Source organism: Rhinatrema bivittatum, chromosome 3 (assembly GCF_901001135.1).
Source record: "Rhinatrema bivittatum chromosome 3, aRhiBiv1.1, whole genome shotgun sequence".
Classification (NCBI taxonomy): Eukaryota; Metazoa; Chordata; class Amphibia; order Gymnophiona; family Rhinatrematidae; genus Rhinatrema; species Rhinatrema bivittatum.
The window spans coordinates 335,541,835-335,562,033 of NC_042617.1; positions in this window are offsets into that span (position 1 = coordinate 335,541,835).

Genomic DNA, 20,199 nt, shown 5'->3' on the forward strand with positions numbered 1-20,199 from the left:
CACACCTGTTGAATCGAACAGACTGTTGGATCTGCACACACATGCCAACCCAAGCCTGCGGAGAACGACTGATGCATGCTGTACCATTTAACCTTACAGTATGGACTAATTATCCTTTACAGAGAGGTGTTTTCATTAACTCTCCAGTTAATAATACCATACTACACATTGGTAGCTGTATTCAAGAGACTGCCGCTCTTTGTTGGGACTATGATACAGGGGATGGAAAGGGAATTCAGGTGGGAAATATCCATATTGTAACCGAACCTTTGTATTAATCACTGAACACTTACATAATTATACCACATATATGTATGCAATTGGCAGATTTCAGGATGTGCAGTGGGAGACCCAAGCAGGTACAGAAAGTATAGAGGGGATGAAGGATTTACCTTTTGTAGTTATATAGCCCAAATGATAACCAATGACATGTCCACTAATCTGTTAGGAAACATATGGATGTTATGTGGGCGTAGAGCATATATGTACATTTCCCCAAGATGGAGAGACAGATGCACTTTAGGCTCCATCCTCCCCTCATACTATGCAGTCAAAAATTTACCCAAAGCAAGGCTCCGTAACAAAAGGGAGGCGATAAATAATCCCATAGAAAAGTATACAGAAACTCAGGTAGCTAGAAGCCTGTTTCCCCCAATGGGGACAGCTATGAATTACAGAGACTTACACGTCCTAGCTAACCGGATGGCTGCCATATTTAATCGGACAGTCCATGCATTAAAACTACTCACAACAGAAGTCTCTCAGATTAGAGAAGTAGCATTACAGAACAGCTATACCTTAGACACAATTTTAGCCTTAAGGGTGGTGTTTGTGCATTAATTGGATCTCATTGCTGTGTGTACATATCAGTTTATAAAGCAAACCTCACACATACCATAGAGCAGATAGAAACCATGGTTGCTGATGCACCATTTTCAGACAGAATACCAACTTCTCCATGGGACTGGCTATGGTCCTGGCTCCCTGATATTTCTGGTCTCAAAAGGGTGATTTCTATTATAATGACCATAATTGTCTTAATTATTTGCCTGTGATGCTGTATTCAGTGCATACCCAACCTCATATCCATATTGAAACCTTGCTCTCAGCCCGAATACAAAGATGTCTTGTAAGATGCCTAATAGGGAATCATGAGCCCTGCAGCGTTGGCACACCACCTGCACCAGCTCTGGGTGATATGGAGATTCAGGAGCTCATCGGTGGCTGGCACACCACGCCGAATCAGCTTTCTTCTCTCCATAATCCCCCTTTCCCTATTTCCAGCCCATACCAAGACATAACAGATTTCAGTAAGGGTCTAAAGCTTTATTGAGCTACCTAAACAAAAACAGAAAGGGTGAGATGTGGGAAATATGCGCTTGCCAGCAAGCCATTTCATCAGGGTTTAAACACTAACTTCCCTTCTCCCTGACCTTTGCCTGAATAAAAGCATCACTTGTGCTTAAGCCTCTCTGCCTAGGAAAGGATACCTGACATCATGTATTTCTCTGGCTTGTGCTTAGCCCTGAATTCCTGGGGGAGGGGCTGGGTGTTCCCTAGTCAGAGGCAGGACAAAGTCAGGAGGTATAGATTTCAGCAGCCAATGAAATGATCCGTGCACACCCCCTGAGCCAAAGCCAATAGTGTAGGGACTCGTCTGTTGCTATGGGAAAGTAGCCAATCATGTAATGACACATCATCTGCCTTTGTATGAATGTACAATAAAAGGAAGAGCCTCGTGAGGGCTCACCCCTTTTCCCTTCTCTTCCTGCCTACGATGAAAGCTGTCTCAAGTGTGTTCCTTGCCTCCATACTCTACAGAGGAGGCCACCTACCTGCACATGCACTTGCGGACATTAACATCCAGCGTGCATGTGCGCATGGGAATTGTATTTTATAACATGCACGTGCCGACGCGTGCATGTTATAAAATGGCCATGTCCATGTGTGCATGCCGGCCTTTTAAAATCTGACCTATAATAGGTAATTATCAATTAAAAATGTAGGTATTTGTCTCTTATTCTCCTATGGGCATTTCAAAATCATTTTCTTCAAGACACAATATCCTCTTCATTTCTCAACAGGAATTCATTATTAACAGAAATAACTTCTGTCCTTTTCTCAATTTCTGTCTTTCCTGTTAATAAAAATAAAATATCTCTATTTTTGGAACTCTCTACTTCTTGTTCTATTTCCAACATTATGTCTTCTTCTAAGTCTAATATGAAGTTTGTAATAATTTTATATAGTCTTAGTGAACTGTCTTACAGTTACCTTTCTTTTCAGATTTAATTTTTACTGAATTTTCCCTATGGTTTAAGTTTTCTACAATATAATGTCCTTCCCACAAATCTTTCATCTTGCCCCTTCTCTTGAATTCTCTGTTTCTCAACAGCACACGGTCTCGAACATGAAGCAACCAATTTCTTATCCGATGATCATAACATTTCTTCCAAGAATTGTTCTTACAGAGATTCACATAGGTCACTATTTCCCAAGCCTTTCTTAACTTTCGATGATAATCCCTTATCCATCCTTCTAAGCCAATCCCTTATCCATCCTTCTAAGCCAATCCCTTATCCATCCTTCTGGCGCGCGCATGTTATAAAATTGTGTGTCCATATGTGTGCGCCGGGAAGCACACACACGCATATGTTTAAAAATCTACTCCTTAGTGAGTAGTATTTGTATCTATTCAGTTTTTCAATGTTTTCTTTAGATAGATGTCCCATTCAATTGTGTTTCATGTCCATTATCTGATTTTAAGAGAATCAGGAATTAGTATTTTTTTTATATAAAAATCCTTCTTTCATGTACAGTTGGATTCTATTCTTCCAATAATCTTTAGTGTCTTCTGAACAGCTGTTGGGTGATGGGTTTTCTTTCCTTAATAACAGAGTTTTGATTATTGGCTTAAATGTTGCATCCTCTCTTTGTAAAGGTGGCAAATGTAATTCTTCTTCCAAAACCTTGGGCTGTGAAATAATGGCTTTTACTTCGGCTGGTAATTTTCCTTCTGGCCAGAATATTTTTTTAACTTCCAAGCTGTCAATACTCAACAGATTTTTGGAATCTGTTGTAATGTACTCTTTCTTTTCTTCTGGAAAATGGGACAATATATTTAAATTTGTATTTGCTCTGGCAAGCTTGTATTGTACTTCAAAGTTAAAGATGGCAATGTGGGCAAACCATATCTGTACTACTACTTCTACATTCTCATTATCCAAATAACACAATGTATTGTGATCAGTCTTTACTATAAATTTTGCAGAAATAAGGTAGTCCTTAAATTTTTCTATGATTACCCACTTCAAAGCCAATAATTCCAATTTAAATGGACTATAATTTATATTATTCTTCTCAGTCTTTCTTAGACCTCAGTTTGCATATGTCTTAACTCTCTCAGTCCCATTTTGCACTTGATTTAATATAGCACCAATCCAGAAAAACTCACATCTATAATTAGTATAAACAGTGATGAGAAATCTGGGTAAGCTAATATGGGAGCAGTAATTAAACTATTTCTCAGAATCTCAAAGGCTTCTTGGTATGGTGAGTTCCATTCAAAAGAAATATTTTTTTCTTATTCTTTCTTGGACTACCCATAAATAAATTTAATAGCTTTGCAAGTTGGGCAAACTTGGGAATACATTTTCTGTAAACCAATGAATCTTCTCAAATCTTTGTATTTCTTGGGATAGGCCATTCTCTGAGTACCTTGATCTTGTCATCATACATGGCTATTACTTTATCTGACACTAGGGATGTGCAGAGCAAAGGTTTAAGTTCATATGTCCATATGTCCAAAGGGGGTCCCATTTGCGGTCAATATGGACATAAACAGAATTCAATGAGTTGAGTATATGTCCATATGTGCAAATAAAAATTTAAACCCCTCACCCTCCTTAATCCCCCCCCCCCCCCAAGACTTACCACAACTCCCTGGTGGTCCAGCGGGGTCAGGACACCATTTCTGACCAACTTTGCAAGGAGCACGTGACGTCGGCGTCACGTCGGAGTGACGCGGCGTCACGTGATTCCCCGCGGGTTCGCGCCGGAACGCTCGTTCGGCCCAAAAGGAACTTTTGGCCAGCTTGGGGGGGCCTCCTGACCCCCCCAAGCTGGCCAAAAGTTCCTTTTGGGCCGAACGAGGATCCCGGAAGCGACCCCCGCGGGGAATCACGTGACGTCGGCGTGACACGGCGTCACGTGATTCCCCGCGAGTTCCCTCCGGCACCCTCGTTCGGCCCAAAAGGAACTTTTGGCCAGCTTAGGGGGGCCTCCTGACCCCCCCAAGCTGGCCAAAAGTTCCTTTTGGGCCGAACGAGCGTTCCGGCGCGAACCTGCGGGGAATCACGTGATGCCGCGTCACTCCGACGTGGCGCCGACGTCACTTGCTCCTCGGAAAGGCTTTCAGAAATGGCGTCCTCACTCCTCGCTGGATCACCAGGGAGTTGTGGTAAGTCTTTGGGGGGGGATTAAGGAAGGTGAGGGGTTTAAATTTTTATTTTGGATCAACAATCGCGATTTCCAACTTATTCAACATAGCTATGTTGAATAAGTTGGAAATCCGATCGTTTATGTCTTATCACTTTTTTAAGTTAAAAAAAAAAAAAAGTAGCGTTTTACATTTATGTTCAATATGAATGCACACCCCTATCTGACACAACATGTCCCAGAAATTTAATCTCTCAAGATAGAAGAGTACACTATGTTGGTTTTAACTTGAGCTCAAATTTATGAAGCCTAATGAAAACATTTTGTAGACATTCCAAATGGCTATCAAAGTCATGTGAACAAGGCTGCGCAAAATCGGCAGCCTGCACAGCCATCCTCCGAGGCCGCTCCGAAATTGGAGTGGCCTCGGAGGGAACTTTCCTTCCGCCCCCCCACCTTCCCCTCCCTTCCCCTATCTAACCCACCCCCCAGCTCTAACTAATTCCCCCCACACTTTTATTTTACAAGTTACGCCTGCCTGAGGCAGGCATAACTTGTGAGCGCCGGCCAGCTGCCGGCACACCATGTTCCAGTCCGGGGGCTGGTCTGGAGGCCACAGCCATGCCCACAGAATGCACCTGGGCCGGAACCACGCCTGTGGTCCCCCACCCCCGGAATGCTCCCTTATGATGCACCACCGCAACACGCCCCTGACACGCCCCCAAGGAAAGCCCCCGGGACTTACGCGCGTGCAGGGGGTGGAAGGGGCAGCTTTTCGGGGGTTACGCGCTTAACCCTTTGAAAATTTGCCTCAATGAATACCTACCCTAGTGGTAGATGAGCTGGATAGATCACATTCTCTTTCTTTTTTTCCTTCCTTCTTTGAAGACAATGAAGTAGTCTCTTCATGTTCAAAATCTTTTTCACTTTCTCTGGAAGTTGTATACTATACTATTGTATACTATTTTTCACTTCCTTAGTATTTCCAGAAGATCTCTGTATTCAGGAACTTTCTCACTCCTATATTATCTTGCTATGTACCCTGGCTCTCTACACCAGTTACACACTAGTTCATCTCTGCTGTTTCTCTCAGGTGTTCTCCTTATTGTGCTTGATCTTTCTTGGTTCTCTGATCTTCAACTTCTCACTGGAGGTCCTCTGTTCTCTTGCACCACTTGAAACAACTCTTGATGTCTCTTTCCCAGGGTTCCTCCCATTTTCTTGCATGTACCTCATAATTGCTGTACTTCCAACTAGACTGCATCAGTCTCATTCACTGAGGCTCTAACAATCCCTTCATTCTTTCTTGTTATTAATCTATTACCTCTCTCTCTCTATCTCCTTCATCAATTAACTTTTCCTCTTCTTTGGAATATTTGATGGTTGATACCAACAAATCTTGGTAGGAGAGTTTAGGGCAGTCTTTATTTTTCTTCTTGAATTCTCTATAAGGAGAGTGTCATCTCTCAAGTCAATAATAAGCTGTTCTTTCAAGACTTCTTCATCTATTATGGCTGAAGCTTTTATGGCTAATGTCTTGGTCATAAGATCATTTAGATTTTTCCTGCCAGCTACCTTCATTCATAAAATTCCCATTTCCTATCATTCAAGGAATGTTATCCTCAAATTCATTCTTTAAAATATAGAATAGATCCTCTACATCTCTCCCTCACTCTCTTTCTTATGCAGCTTTAGGATATCTGTAGTTGCTTCTCTGAAATGATTTTTTACTATCTCCCACTGATCTTCTGGAGGGACTCTTAAGACGTGTAGAGCCGACTTTACTGGTTAATACTTTCTTCCACATTTGGATCACTGGATCTCATGAGATACCCACTGAAATCCACTATTCTTTTATTTCTGGGTACAAATAGTGCTGGGTATTTAGTGGCTTCATCCACTTTTACCAATACCACTCTAGCAAATGCATGGGAGTCCCCAAAATCTCCACCTTCTTCTTTAGATCTTCTAAATATTTCCGCCAGTTCCTTATTTTGTCGCTCAAGTTCTTTTAATCTTCTTTGGAGTTGCTTCTTTTTTCTTCCTAGTCTTCCATCTTGGATGTGTTGAGAAACAGACAATTCAATTCCAGAAGAAAGATTGAAAATGCAGTGATATAGAAGTTTCTATACTGTTACTTATGATTTGAATCTGATTATGTTGTATTAAAGTATTAAACTGATATAAACCACATAAGGGTGTGTAAACTGTTTTTCTGCACTGTCCCATGGATAGTAGGGATGTGCAGACCAAATGTTTATGTTCATAAGTCCATAAGTCGAAAGGGGGGGTCATTTGCGGTCAATATGGACATATGGAGAATTCCATAAGTTGAGTCTATGTCCATATGTGCAAATAAAAATTTAAACCCCTCACCCTCCTTAACCCCCCCCCCAAGACTTACCAAAACTCCCTGGTGGTCCAGCGGGGTCAGGACGCCATTTCTGAACTCCTTTGCAAGGAGCACGTGACGTCGGCGTCACGTCAGAGTGACGCGGCGTCACGTGATTCCCCGCGGGTTCGCTCCGGGACCCTCGTTCGACCCAAAAGGAACTTTTGGCCAGCTTGGGGGGGCCTCCTGACACACGCATAAGTTATGCGCGTAACCCTTAAACCCCCCTCCCCCCCCCGTGTGCGCCGAGCCTATTTTGCATAGGCTCGGCGGCGCGTGCAAGCCCCGGGACGCGCCTAAGTCCCGGGGCTTGCAAAAAGGGGCAGTCGGGGGCGTGGCCAGAGGGCATGGTGTGGACTTGAGGGCGTTTTGGGGGGCGTGGGGCGGTCTGGCGGCGTGGCCGAGTGCCCCGACACAGCGACCTGTGTTGGGGCCTGCCGCGGCAGCAGACAGCCAGCAAACATGTTACGACTGCCCAGAGGCAGGCGTAACTTCGTGGATAAAGGTTAGTAGGGGGATTTAGGTAGGGCTGGGGAGTGGGTTAGATAGGGGAAAGGAGGGGAAGGTGGGGGGAGGCATAAGGAAAGTTCCCTCTGAGACCACTCCGATTTCGGAGCGGCCTCGGAGGGAATGGGCAGTGCGTGCAGGGCTCAACGCACGCAAGTTGCACAAATGTGCACCCCCTTTCGCACGCCAACCCCGGATTTTATAAGATATGCACGGCTACACGCATATCTTATAAAATCCACCGTACTTTTGTTTGCACCTGGTGCAACCTAGAAAACCCCTGTATCTTTGTTGAAGAAGTTACGCGTGCCGGCCAACGACCGGCAAATGGCCATTGTGCCTGAAGGCTCAGGCCCCGCCCCTGGACCGCCCTGGACCACCCACGCCCCCCCCTTTTTGGAAGCCCCAGGACATACGCGTGTCCCGGGGCTTGTGCGCACTGCCAAGCCTATGCAAAATAGGCTCGGCATGCACAGGGGGAGGCAGGGCTAGGTTTTCGTGGGTTGCGCATGTATCTTTCTCGCGCAACCCTTTGAAAATCTACCCCACTGTGTTTTACCAGTCTGACTGCATTGGGAGGGACAGAAGCCCAAAACTAGTAATTTAAACATGTGACATAAGAAGTAATATAGCTTGCCATCTCCAGGTTGAATGTGAAGAAGTCCAGGTGGCTTGAAAGACCACTATTAGTCCCCAAAGTCTCATAAGCATAAAATAAGGAATTTGAAGGGTTAATACTGGGACCTGCAGGGTTGCAAAACAGCAGAGCCTAGAGCATCTCACATTCAGAATTTCCTTACATTCAGCTAACTTCAAGGGCTGAAAATTTTTGCCAGTATTAAAAACGTTAACAATTCACACTCATACCATTCACTCTCAATTAATGTTTGCTAAATGTTTGTAAGATTCACACTCAAACGGCCTAAGTATCAGAGCTCAGCAGCGCAGCTATGTCACCTTTCCCAGCTCAGCACTGCACTCTGTCTGTCACTGACAGGAATACTGGATAGAATATTACTACTTCATTAATGTCATCAGATAGAAAAGGTATCTGTCCCACCTGGGATAGCTCAAAAAGCTTAAAGGATCCCAACAAAAACTCCTTGGTTCAGGTGTTTACGAAAAGGGAAAATTATTTATTAGTTTAAATTTATTAAAACAAAATTGTGCTTTGGCTAAAATTTGTAGTATTACTCTAAGCCTCTTCACAGGTGAGTGGGGACTAGTGTTTCCTTGTTGGGGTGGCTCCCAGGAATCAGCTTCCATGGAGACCCATTGCTATGCCTCATCAGTGTTGGACCTCATTTGTCCTAGCCCCAGATCTGAAGTTTAAAATAAAATATGACCAAAATCAATAAATAATATATATTTTCTTCCTCCAAATAATCACAATCACCCTGAAATCATTTATTCTCACTCACACATGCCCCAGAGTTACTTCTTTATTAATAAAAGTGCCCTGTACTTCCCTGTGTCAACATTCCATTTTTTTTATAAATAATTTTCCTCAAAAACAACTCTCAAGAAGCTCCTTTGTTCTTTCCTATGGTTTCCCAGGTGATTTCCTTATTTTACTGAGGCATTCTATTCCAGTCTAATGAAGTGAATGGGCTCTGGGTACAACAGGACACATAATTAATTTATAAAATAATCTTTTATTTCATAAATTATCCTAATCAGTTTTTTGTAAAGTGCCTTCACCTGTGCACCACCACCTGTGTATCTAGCAAAATAGATTCATACCGATTTTTTAAAAAAAGGTACAACATTTTCTAAAAAAAATAAGCGCCTGACGCAGCCACTGTGCAAAACTCGGCCAGACTTGGGCTTTGTTTAAACATATTTATTTATTTATTTATTTATTTATTTATTTATTTATTTATTTATTTTTATATACCAATATTCAATTTTACATATGTTCCAATATAGATCTTCAACCTAAAGTGACGGGTCTGTCCTGCTTCTGTTTGCCTATATAATGTGGTGTACATGCAACCTTATTTAGAAACGCATAACCACAAGACAAGTACAACCAGAATGATTGGCCACTGTTAGAAACAGGATACTGGGCTTGATGGACCCTTGGTCTGAGCCAGTATGGCAATTTCTTATGTTCTTATGTACCAAAAAATTGAGGCTCCACTGGTGTCACACAGCTTGGAGAAGCAATATACCTTTGATGATTTTGTATTTGCAGTCCTAGAACAATTAAGCATGAAATTCAAGGTTGTAATTGGAGTCATTTAATGATTAAAAGAGAAGAATGTTGTATATATTTCCTTAATTCTGTGGAACCTTATGATTTAAATAAAGAAATCGATTAGACTTTGTGTTAGCCGTCTTTTTTGTACTCAACTGTTTGTCAGATGTGGAGGATGTGACATAAACATGCGAGCTTTAAATAGCTGTTTCCAGCTGTGCGGCTGGTTGAGCAGAGAACTAAGGTTAGACACAAATGCTGAGAGGTAATGTGTTCACCATGGGGCAGATCTTGAAACCTGTGCGCAGGCGTAGATTTGTTCGTGCAACCCAGCGCAAACAAATCTACGCCCGATTTTATAACATGCTCATGCAGCCGCGCGCATGTTATAAAATCCAGGGTCGGTGCGCGCAAGGGGGTGCACAATTGTGCAACTTGCACACGCTGAGCCACACAGCCTTCCTCCGTTCCCTCTGAGGCTGCTCTGAAATTGGAGCAGCCTTGGAGGGAACTTGCCTTCTGCCCTCACTCACCATCCCTTCCCTTCCCTTCCCCTACCTAACTCGACCCCCAGCCCTACCTAAACCTCCCCTTACTTTTGTCGGAGTTGTGCCTGCCTCCCGGCAGGCGTAGCTTACGTGCACTGGCCAATGGCCGGCCCGCGATCCCGGGCACAGCGACAAATGGCCGCTGTGCCTGGAGGCTCCGGCCATGCCCCCGCCCACCCCCGGACCGCCCACGCCCCGCCCCATTTTGCAAGCCCCGGGACTTACGCGCATGCTGCCAAGCCTATGCAAGATAGGCTCGGTGCGCGCAGGGGCAGGTTTTCAGGGTTACACGTGTAACACTTTGAAAATCTGCCCCCATGTGTTGTATGAATAAAAGTTTTTATCTGTTTTTAATGTATTTTTGTTTATTTTGTAGATAATAACGGACCCCTGAGGCAGTTGGCAGTTGCAGAAACATGGGCCTATGTCAAGTTATGTTTCATGTTGAAATCATGTGAAACAAGTACACAGCATAAACTTTGTTGAGGTGGCTTAGTCTGAGAGTTAATCACATTCAGTGAAGTAAAAAAAAATTTGAATATGTCATTTTATACCTATCAGTAAATGATTGAGTCATTGGTATTATTTCTGACACCATTTGTAGCCCATCGAGAGGCAAGAGATGGCTTATTGAACTCTAACACTTGTTTTCTGATTGGTGGCTTTAATTATATATAGACTTTTTGTAGACTTTTTACATTTTTTTGAAAAGTTTATATATAATATATGAGTTATACTTCTTCTTGTTGCCTTTCAATTTATTATTCAATAATAGAAGAAGTTGCTGCATTCTCTACTGTAAACTATTATGTCCATAATCCACCAGCCTGTGCTGCAATTATCAAGCTCCCATCTTCAGGTCTAAGTTTACCTCTCCTTCATCGTTCCTGAGTCTGATCTTGATCCTTGTGGGATTTCTGAAGCAACTCTAAATTTTCCACTATTTATGCTTTTACCAATTGATTTTCCTTGTGTGCTAGTCTGATTCCTTAAACAGTGTTTTTTTTCTTTTCATTTTGCAAATCCCATTGCCTCTTTTCTAACATGTGCAGGTAAATTCTCACTCATTCTATCCACTTACTGAAACAATCATCAGAGTTTAAGGATGAATACTGATTTTGGCCATTTATTTTCATACTTCAGCATTCTTTCCTGTGTATTAGGATCTGCTTCAAGGACCACAATACTAGTTCTAAATAAAAAAAAATATATATATTTTTTTCTTTCTATAAGGCCCATTCAGCCTTCTCTTCTCGGAATGTACTCTCTTGGAATTCACTGATTCTTAAAGATTACATAATTTGCATGAAAAAGTTATGTTCTTACATACAACTGTTTGAGGTCTTTATCAGGTCAGTCTAATATTCCAAAACTATAAGAGAGTTCAGGAATTGCAAGTTGATTGAAGCACTTTTCAAAATCACTTTCAATCTCCCATAGTATTATTTTCTGGTCTTTTCTCTCAGAATTGTACTGAGTTCTTGACAAAGCTGAACTGCAGACAAAAGTAATTTTTCTGGCTTGAATTCAACTGATGAGACCTTATTTTGAAGGGATATAGTTTCTCTTCATTGCTTCTGTTTTGTTTATTTTTGTAAAAGGGATATTTTGTATTGTATTTTGTTTGTTGGGTCTTAACACTGCTGAGGTTTACAAAGGAACAGTAGAAGGAAAAGGCTCCCTCCCTACCACCCCAACTCCTACCCCAACTTCCACCTACCCCGACATTCTATTTTAACTTTATAAACTAACCCACTGATTCAGGAGTTGGACTACACAAAATAACTTGACATTAGTTGGCAGAGAAACACAAGGAAGTAATTTAGATAAAATTAGTCATTTGTGATATCAGAACACTTAAACTTTACTTAAGGGGAGCTTAATTAGTAATACCACAGTAAATCCTTCAGGAACTTATTTTTAATTGGTCTGATCTTTTGTAGCTAAAGCAACAGAATTCTTTATACAATACAAAACAGATACAAAAACACATTTTATAAAATAAATCACGTTGAGCATTTTTTTTAAATCAGAACTGTTGCGCTGATGGTGGATCCTTAGCCAAAGGTGGACTTGACACTAACCGCAGGGCAAGCCCTACGGGTCCCCACCGTCGGGTGGCGGAGCAGGCTAGGAGATGGAGGCCGACTCGAGGTTCGCCAATACCAGCCCACATTCCCCTTAGGTTGAGCGCTCGGGTGCCGGGGCTGGCTGAACTTAGGCAGGCCTCCGTATGATGACTCCCAGTTGATGTACACAAGGGTACACCAGGAACCAGCAGAAGTATTGGAGGGCCAAGGATGGTCCAGATGAGGCAAGGTTCCAAAGACCCAGACGCCAACAGGGACAGTAGAAAGCAGGGGGGCACCTAGGTAATGATGGGCCGAAGCCTGAGAGGCCAGGTCCAAAGGAAACAAGGAGAGTCAGGGCAGGCGGCAAGAAGGCACAGTACCTGAAGCCGAGCTGAGGTCAAAGCCAGGAGATCAGATCAGGTGTAGTCTAGACAAAGCAAGGGTCAATTCCAGAGAATCAGTTCAAACGTAGTCTAGGCAAAGCAGGGGTCAATACCAGAGAATCAGTCCAAGCGTAGTCCAGGTGATGCAGGGGTGAATACCGGAGAATCAGGCAAAGCGTAGTCCAGGCAAAGCAAGGGTCAATACTGGATAATCAGTCCAAGCTTAACCCAGGTGATTCAGGGGTCCATACCAGAGAATTAGTCCGAGGAATGAAAGGCAGACAAGGGAATATGCAGGGACAGGAACCAGGAAAGATGACAGGAACAGAAGACAGGAACGAAGACAGGAACCAGGAACAAGCAACTAGTACATGAGCAATCGTGGAGACCTGTTGCCAAGGGAGGGAACAAGTGGCTGGGCCCTGCCTTTTATATAGAGGCCCAGTGATGTCATCATCTGGGGCCGTGGGCTACTTTCCCGCCGCGGCCCCTTTAAAAGAGCGCAAGTTGCGAGCATGCATGCCTAAGCCGGAGCCCAGAAGAAGGAGGGCAGTGGCATCACTCCACGGCCTGAGCGGGGGGGCCCGCCGGGCACCAGGAAGAACCGAGCGGGAGTTAGAAGCAGAAGAGGTGGCTGCAGGCGCTCGGGGACGGAAGCGGCTGCCCACCACCATGAGCGAATGTGAACCGGAGTTGGCAGCTGAGCTCCCAGGGTGAGTAGACCTGGGCATGGGCCTTGCACGACCGGGACACGTAACAGTACCCCCCTTTATGCCCCCCTCTTGGAGGTCGGGGCTTATTCAGATGGGCACGGTGGAACTGAAGGAGGAATCCTTTGTCCAGGATGTAACTGGCCAGTTCCCAGGAGTTTTCCTCAGGTCCGTAACCCTCCCATAAGAGAAGATACTCACAAAGGCGTCCTCTTTTCCGGACATCCAGGACTTCTTGGACCCGATATGTGGTATAGTTCTTGGAGGAAACTGGAGATGGTGCAGGAGTCTTGCGTGATGGCCATGAAAGTATCAGAGGCTTGAATAGTGCAGATGGGTGGTAACCAAAGTTGGTAGGTGACTGGTCCAATATGCCGGGTCACAGGGAATGGACCAATGTACCTGGGAGCAAACCTTTGAGAAGGTAACTTTAGTTGGATGTAATGAGTGCTCAACCAGACATTTTGGCCTGGCTGGAATTTTGGGGCTGGGCGACGGTGTGAGTCAGCAGCTTTCTTGGCTTGAGTAGCTGCTTGACGAAGACATTTATTCGATTAATTCCAGAGGCTTTGCAGAGCATCGGCAGTGGTTTGAGCTGCTGAGGAAGGCACTGACAATGGAACTGGCAAGGGAAGCCGCGGTTGTTTGCTGTAGAATATGGAGAAGTGTGAAGCTCCGCTGGCAGCTGCCACATGGGAATTGTGTGAGAAATCTGTCCACAGTAAGAGCTCTGCCCAATTATCTTGTTGATCATTGGAATAAGACCACAGGAAGTTCTTCAGAGAGTGATTGGTGCGCTCGGCCTGGCCGTTGGCTTGCGGGTGGTTTCTGTCATCAGGCTAATATTTATACCAATTTTCCTGCAGAGGGAACCCAGTAGTGTGTGACGAATTGAGGACCACTGACTGAGGAGATATCTGTGGACAAGCCATGGAGACAAAATACGTATTGGAAAAAGAGACGTGTGAGCCCTGGAGCCGAAGGCAAAGCAGGCAGAGGCACGAAATGGACCATCTTGGAGAAACGGTCTTTGATGACCCAGATTACAGTTTTTCCCTTGCATGGCAGTAAGTCTATGACAAAATCCATAGAAAGGTGAGTACACGGCTCTTCAGGTGCAGGTAACAGCTGGAGAAGGCCCCAAGGGCAGCCAAATGGAGGTTTCTGCTGGGCACAGGTGACATATGAATTCACATAGGAACGGGTGTCAGAAACCATGGTAGGCCACCAGTAAAAATGCTGTAGTAGCCCCCAAGATCCGGGCACATCCAGGGTGACCAGCAAGTTTGGAGTCATGCGCTTAGTGTAGGACCCTCTCTCTGATCCGATGAGGCACAATGGTTTTCCCGGCTGGGACGGTGAAGGTGGTGGAAAGACAGATACAAGCAGAATCAATTATATGGCTGGGTTCTTCTTGAATGCCATCAGGGTCGAAAGAACGAGACAGGGCGTCCGCTCGGAGATTCTTCTCCAGTGGACCTTATCGGAGCTCAAAATCAAATCGAGAGAAGAATAAAGCCCAGTGGGCTGTTGCGTCCATGGTGCTGCCAAAGAAAATAGAGAAGAACAAAGCATAAAAGAGGAATCTGCACAGAATTCCATCAAAGAAGAAATGCCATTAGATCAATCTGCGCCTAAAAAAGGGAGACATTATGTAATAAAGAAATCAGAACCAGAAATGTCTCTAGTAAAAGAATATGAGAAGGAGAATCAGGAATAGAAACTGTTAAACTGGATGAGAAAGTCATGGTTGAAATAAAAATAAAAAACAGTGGTCATTTGGTGCAATGAGAGCATTGTCAGTCAGTCAGTGATGCCACAGCATTCAGAGCAAGCTGAGGAGTCTAAGGTGATGTTAGATGGGAATGAAAACTATACAAGAGATAGGAAGTACTGGGAAACAATTCTGGGGAGAAACAGAAAGAAACAGAGGCTGAGCAACAGCAAATATTGAGCTTCGGGAATATAAGGAAAAACAGGAGAGGCAGCGAGAGGAACTTCAGGTGAAGAAACAAGAACTCACCCAAAGGCTGCTCCAACTTAAATCCCAGCTGCACCAGTAGTTACAGAACTATAAAAAAGAGAAGGAGGCCCGAGAGATTGCCCTCCTAGCGGCGTTGACACACGTTAAGGCCACACTTCAGAAATGGGCAAATGAAGTGAAATCCCTGAAACAGCAGGAGGGGCAGGAGAAGGCACGGGCGAACTCTACAGGAGACATTAGCACGCTCAGAGATGACCCTGTATCAGCAAATCCAGACACTGGTAGCCTCAGGAGAAACATTATTGGAACAGAAGAAGGCATGCCTGAAAGAATACCTGCATGGGAGAGACATTGAAGTGATGACACTGAAAAAGGAAGATAGATGAAACTGACCAGGAAAGAATAACACTAAGAGCTGAGAGAGACAATCTGAGAAATGAAATGCAGGAACTTTCTCTGAGTGTCATGGAGAGAGATGAAGATATTGTTGTCCAACAAAAAGAAATACAGGCGAATAAAGAAAAAGAGATCTCCAACCATTCATAAAGAGCAGACAGGCTAGATATCAGCACTGAAAGGCTCGAACTTCGAAAAGCGAGCACTTGCTCAGGCTCCGCAAGTAAAAGATACAGAAGAGGAGTTGGGCGAGACTCTGGAAAATACAGAGTCTGACTTAAAAAATAAAGAGGTTCAGGAATACTTCTTGTGGTCTGAGGAAAATAATCAAGAAATAAAGAATATTGCTGAAGCTAAAAAAAAAAAAATAAATAAAAGATAAACACGAAAGAGAGAAAGCTGCCAGAAAAGTGATTGCAGCTAAAGTAGAGATTGCGGAAAAAGAAAGATCAATGAAAACAGAATTCATAGAATGAAATTAAGGAAGGATACAATGCTTGAACATGAAGTAATAAAAAGCAAGATATTAATGTTGCAGAAAGAAAAGTACCGACTATGGAGATTATAGTCATAGACACACTGGTGAGAGCACAAAACCCCAAAAAGGACAACCAAAGTCATAATAGCAGCAAAAATACACATGCTACAGGAAGAAGTTGTTAGAGGCAGAAAAATGAAGCAGTAAAAAATATTTCAATAGGAGGACATAAGGTGCGAAGAAGAAGAGTACACACACCGCTTCTTACTTACAAGGCAGAAACTGTCCTGAGAATAGATGCAACTTCCATCAAAGTCTCCTTCAGTTTTTAAGCATAATCAGTGTTCTGATAAACAGGGTTGTTTGGCAACTAAAGAAAGCCTTTTCTGATTCAAAATCTTGGAGTTATTTTTTCCTCAAAGAAATCTTGCAGACATGCGGAAAAGGAGAGAAAAGAGAGATGGCTCCAAGATTTCTCTATTTTGCTCAAAAGTACCATAACCCTGATGCAGTTATGTGGAATATGAACATGAAGAAATCTGATTATGTGTAAAGGACGAAAAAAAATAAGGCGTTACTCCTGGCATGAATGGAGCTCTGACACAAGCTCTAAACGAAAAAAGTACACCAGTGAAAAATGGTATCTGAAAGTGCATATCATACATCTTAATTGTTACGGTTGGGCGATAGCCACGTGTGGTGAACACCACCTGCAGGAGTGTCTCAGGATAGAGAGAACAGGAGTCACAGTATAGTCTCTGACAATGACTGGAGATGAATCTCTGGTGCTGGCTGTGAGGAGTCTCTTATACCAGGTGCTGCCTGGAAGGAATCTGGTGCAGGCTGGAAAGAGTATCTGCTGCCGGGTACTGGCTAGAAGGAGTCTCTGGAGCTGGTTGCTAGCTGGGAAGAGTCTCTGGTGCTGGATGGGAAGCGTCTCTGGTGCTGGATGCTGGATGCTGGCTGAGAAGGAATCTCTGGAACAAGGTGCATGGGGGTAAGGGTGAGCTTTTGGAAACACTGGAACAGCATGGTGGTACGCGTGGATGTGAGTGCAGGTAAGCGTGGTCTGAACACTGGAACTGAGTGCAGGTATGGGTGGAATCAGGATAGCGTACAGGTAAGTGTGAAACTGAATGTAGGCAATTGTGAGCTGGAATGAGAGAACCAGGGAGAGCAGGACAGACAATGACTGGACTAGACAAACCAAGACAAGACTTACACTGAACAGAAAACACAAAAGCCCAAAGGCAGCGAGGAAAAGAAGCAGGGGGAAATATAATGGCAACAGGTAAGGAATCCGGAATAGGGGCTAACAACGAAGCAGGCAAGGCAGAAGACTACAGGACAAGAAGAGCAAGGACCAAAGGCCATGGAGCAAGACAGCTAGCGAGAAGCCCGGAGGCACACAGAAAGTAACAGGAGGCTAGAGCAGGGAGCCCAAGAGAACTTGAGGCCGAAGCACTGAGGCCTGGGCTAGGCGGGGTTAAATAGGGAGTTCAGGACATGGAGCAGACTGGTAGGACAGACTGGGCCAGCCAAGAGAGCGTGCTCATGAGGGGCCTCTGGTGGTGAGGAGGCTGCACAGCAGCCATAGTCGTAACATTAATGAAGCATATCTATACTAATAAACGAAGCTTGACCGACGTGCCGCAAATGCGCAGTAGAGACCAGCTCTACCGCGCATGTGCGGGCGAGCACGTCGGTCTGAGCCAGCGTCAGAAAAAAAGAAAAAACAATGGCGGCGTCCAGTGGCAGCGGCAGCGGCGTTGGGTGGCGGCGTCCGGTGGCAGCGGCGGCGGGTGGCAGCGGCATGGCGGCATCCAGCGGCGGCAGCGTTGGGTGGTGGCGGCGTCCGGTGGTAGCGGCGGCGGCGGCGGCGGGTGGCAGCGGCATGGCGGCGTCCAGCGGCGGCGGCGTTGGGTGGCGGTGGCGTCCGGTGGCAGCGGCGGCGGCGGCAGCGAGGGAGAAGAGAAAGAAGGAGGGACTGACAGAGAGAGGGAGGGACTGAGTGAGAGGGGAGGAGAGAGAGGGAGTGGGACTGAGTGAGAGGGAGAGAGGGAGTGGGACTGAGTGAGTGGGAGGGAGGGAGTGGGACGGAGGGAGAGGGGGGGACTGAGTGAGGGGGAGGGAGATAGAGAGGGAGTGGGACTGAGGGAGGGAGTGGGACATAGAGGGAGAGGGGGGAGGGAGTGGGACAGAGGGAAGGAGTGGGACTGAGGGAGAGAGGGACTGAGGGAGAGAGAGGGAGGGAGTGGGACAGAGGGAAGGAGTGGGACAGAGTGAGTGGGACAGAGTGAGAGGGAGGGAGGGAGTGGGACAGAGTGAGAGGGGGAGGGAGTGGGAGGGAGGGAGGGAGTGGGACTGAGGGAGAGGGGGAGGGAGTGGGACTGAGGGTGAGAGGGAGAGGGAGGGAGAAAGGGGGGAGGGAGTGAGACTGAGTGGGAGGGAGGGACTGAGTGAGAGGAGAGGGAGGAGTGGGTGGGAGGTAGGGGGTGGAGGGGAGAGAGAATGAGGGGGAGGTGAGAGACAGAGGGATGTAGCCCCTTTTTAACGGCTTAACGGTGGTGGCAGGATGGGAGGAGAGAGAGAGGGAGGGACTGACAGAGAGAGTGAGGGACTGAGTGAGAGGGGAGGAGAGAGAGGGAGTGGGAGTGAGTGGGAGGGAGGGAGTGGGACGGAAGGAGAGGGGGGGCGGGACTGAGTGAGGGGGAGGGAGAGAGAGGGAGGGGGGGGGGAGGGATGTGGGACAGGGAAGGAGTGGGACTGAGGGAGAGGGGGGGAGGGAGAGAGAGGGGAGGGAGTGGGACAGAGGAAGGAGTGGGATGAGGAGAGGGGAGGGAGTGGGACTGAGGGAGAGTGAGTGGGACTGAGAGAAGGAGGAGGGAGGGAGTGGGACTGAGGGAGAGTGGGAGAGAGGGGGGAGGGAGGGAGTGAGACTGAGTGGGAGGGAGGGACTGAGTGGGAGGAGAGGGAGGAGTGGGAGGAGTGGGTGAGAGGGAGGGAGGTAGGGGGTGGAGGGGAGAGAGAATGAGGGGGAGGTGAGAGACAGAGGGATGTAGCCCGTTTTAACGGGCTTAACGGCTTTTGAGATTATAATACATTGTTTTAAAAATGGTGCAAGAAGAAAAAGAATGAAGTTATTGAGGAGTAAGTGACAAGAAACAGAAGCTGAAAATAGAGACACAACTACACAGGCACACAATTTGATACCTACATCTCTAGAGTACAGTGCCTAAGAATAAGAAGCAAATTCAGTACCAGATAGGACATCCAACAGAAGTATTAAAGGAAAATCCACCCAGTTATTTATCTGACAATTATATCTTATACTAAGAAACTGTACATACCAAACTGAACTCATAATATATAATTGGAGTATTTAGTAGTTAGTGATTTAAACCATACATTTTAATTACCTTACCTTTTCCAGAATCAGTGTGAATGGAGTACGATTGCATTTAGCATGTAGTTATGGAATGTTGACATCAACATTCTTTTTAAAGCAGGGGGGAATGAAAAGGGGGGTACCTAAATTTAAAAAATAAACAAACACATAATAAATTTACCTAAATCCTGAGACATAAAGGGAATTGATCCCAAAGAGGCTGGAGGTGAAAGGGCTTAAAGAAGCAGAGCCATAAACAGTGACAGAAGACATTAGTAATAACTCCCCATAAGGCTACTCAAGATAGTCAACCCAGCAAGGTGGAATGGCGCCAGCAGAGACAAGAGACCGTAAAAGAAGAGGAGGCAGGGAGAAGCAGCTGTCAACCAGCACTGGATCAAAGTGATAATTGTTTATGGAGATGGAGAGGGTTAGCATCAGGCCATTCCAACAACCTGTTTTTCAAACCAATGGAGAAGACAAGAAATACCATGGCAGCTAATCCTCACACTCTGAATCCAATGGGAATGCTGTAGGGTGTGGCAGAGTTGAGCTGTGATGCCAAAGAGGGCTACATAGACACCAGATGCTGGACAGTTGATGAGGGGAGGAGCCAGTGAAGGAGAGAGATCACTGTGGAAGCCAGCCCTCCTGGTGCATGCCCAAGCAACAGCAGGTGAGGAGAACCATGACTGTTGAGGGAA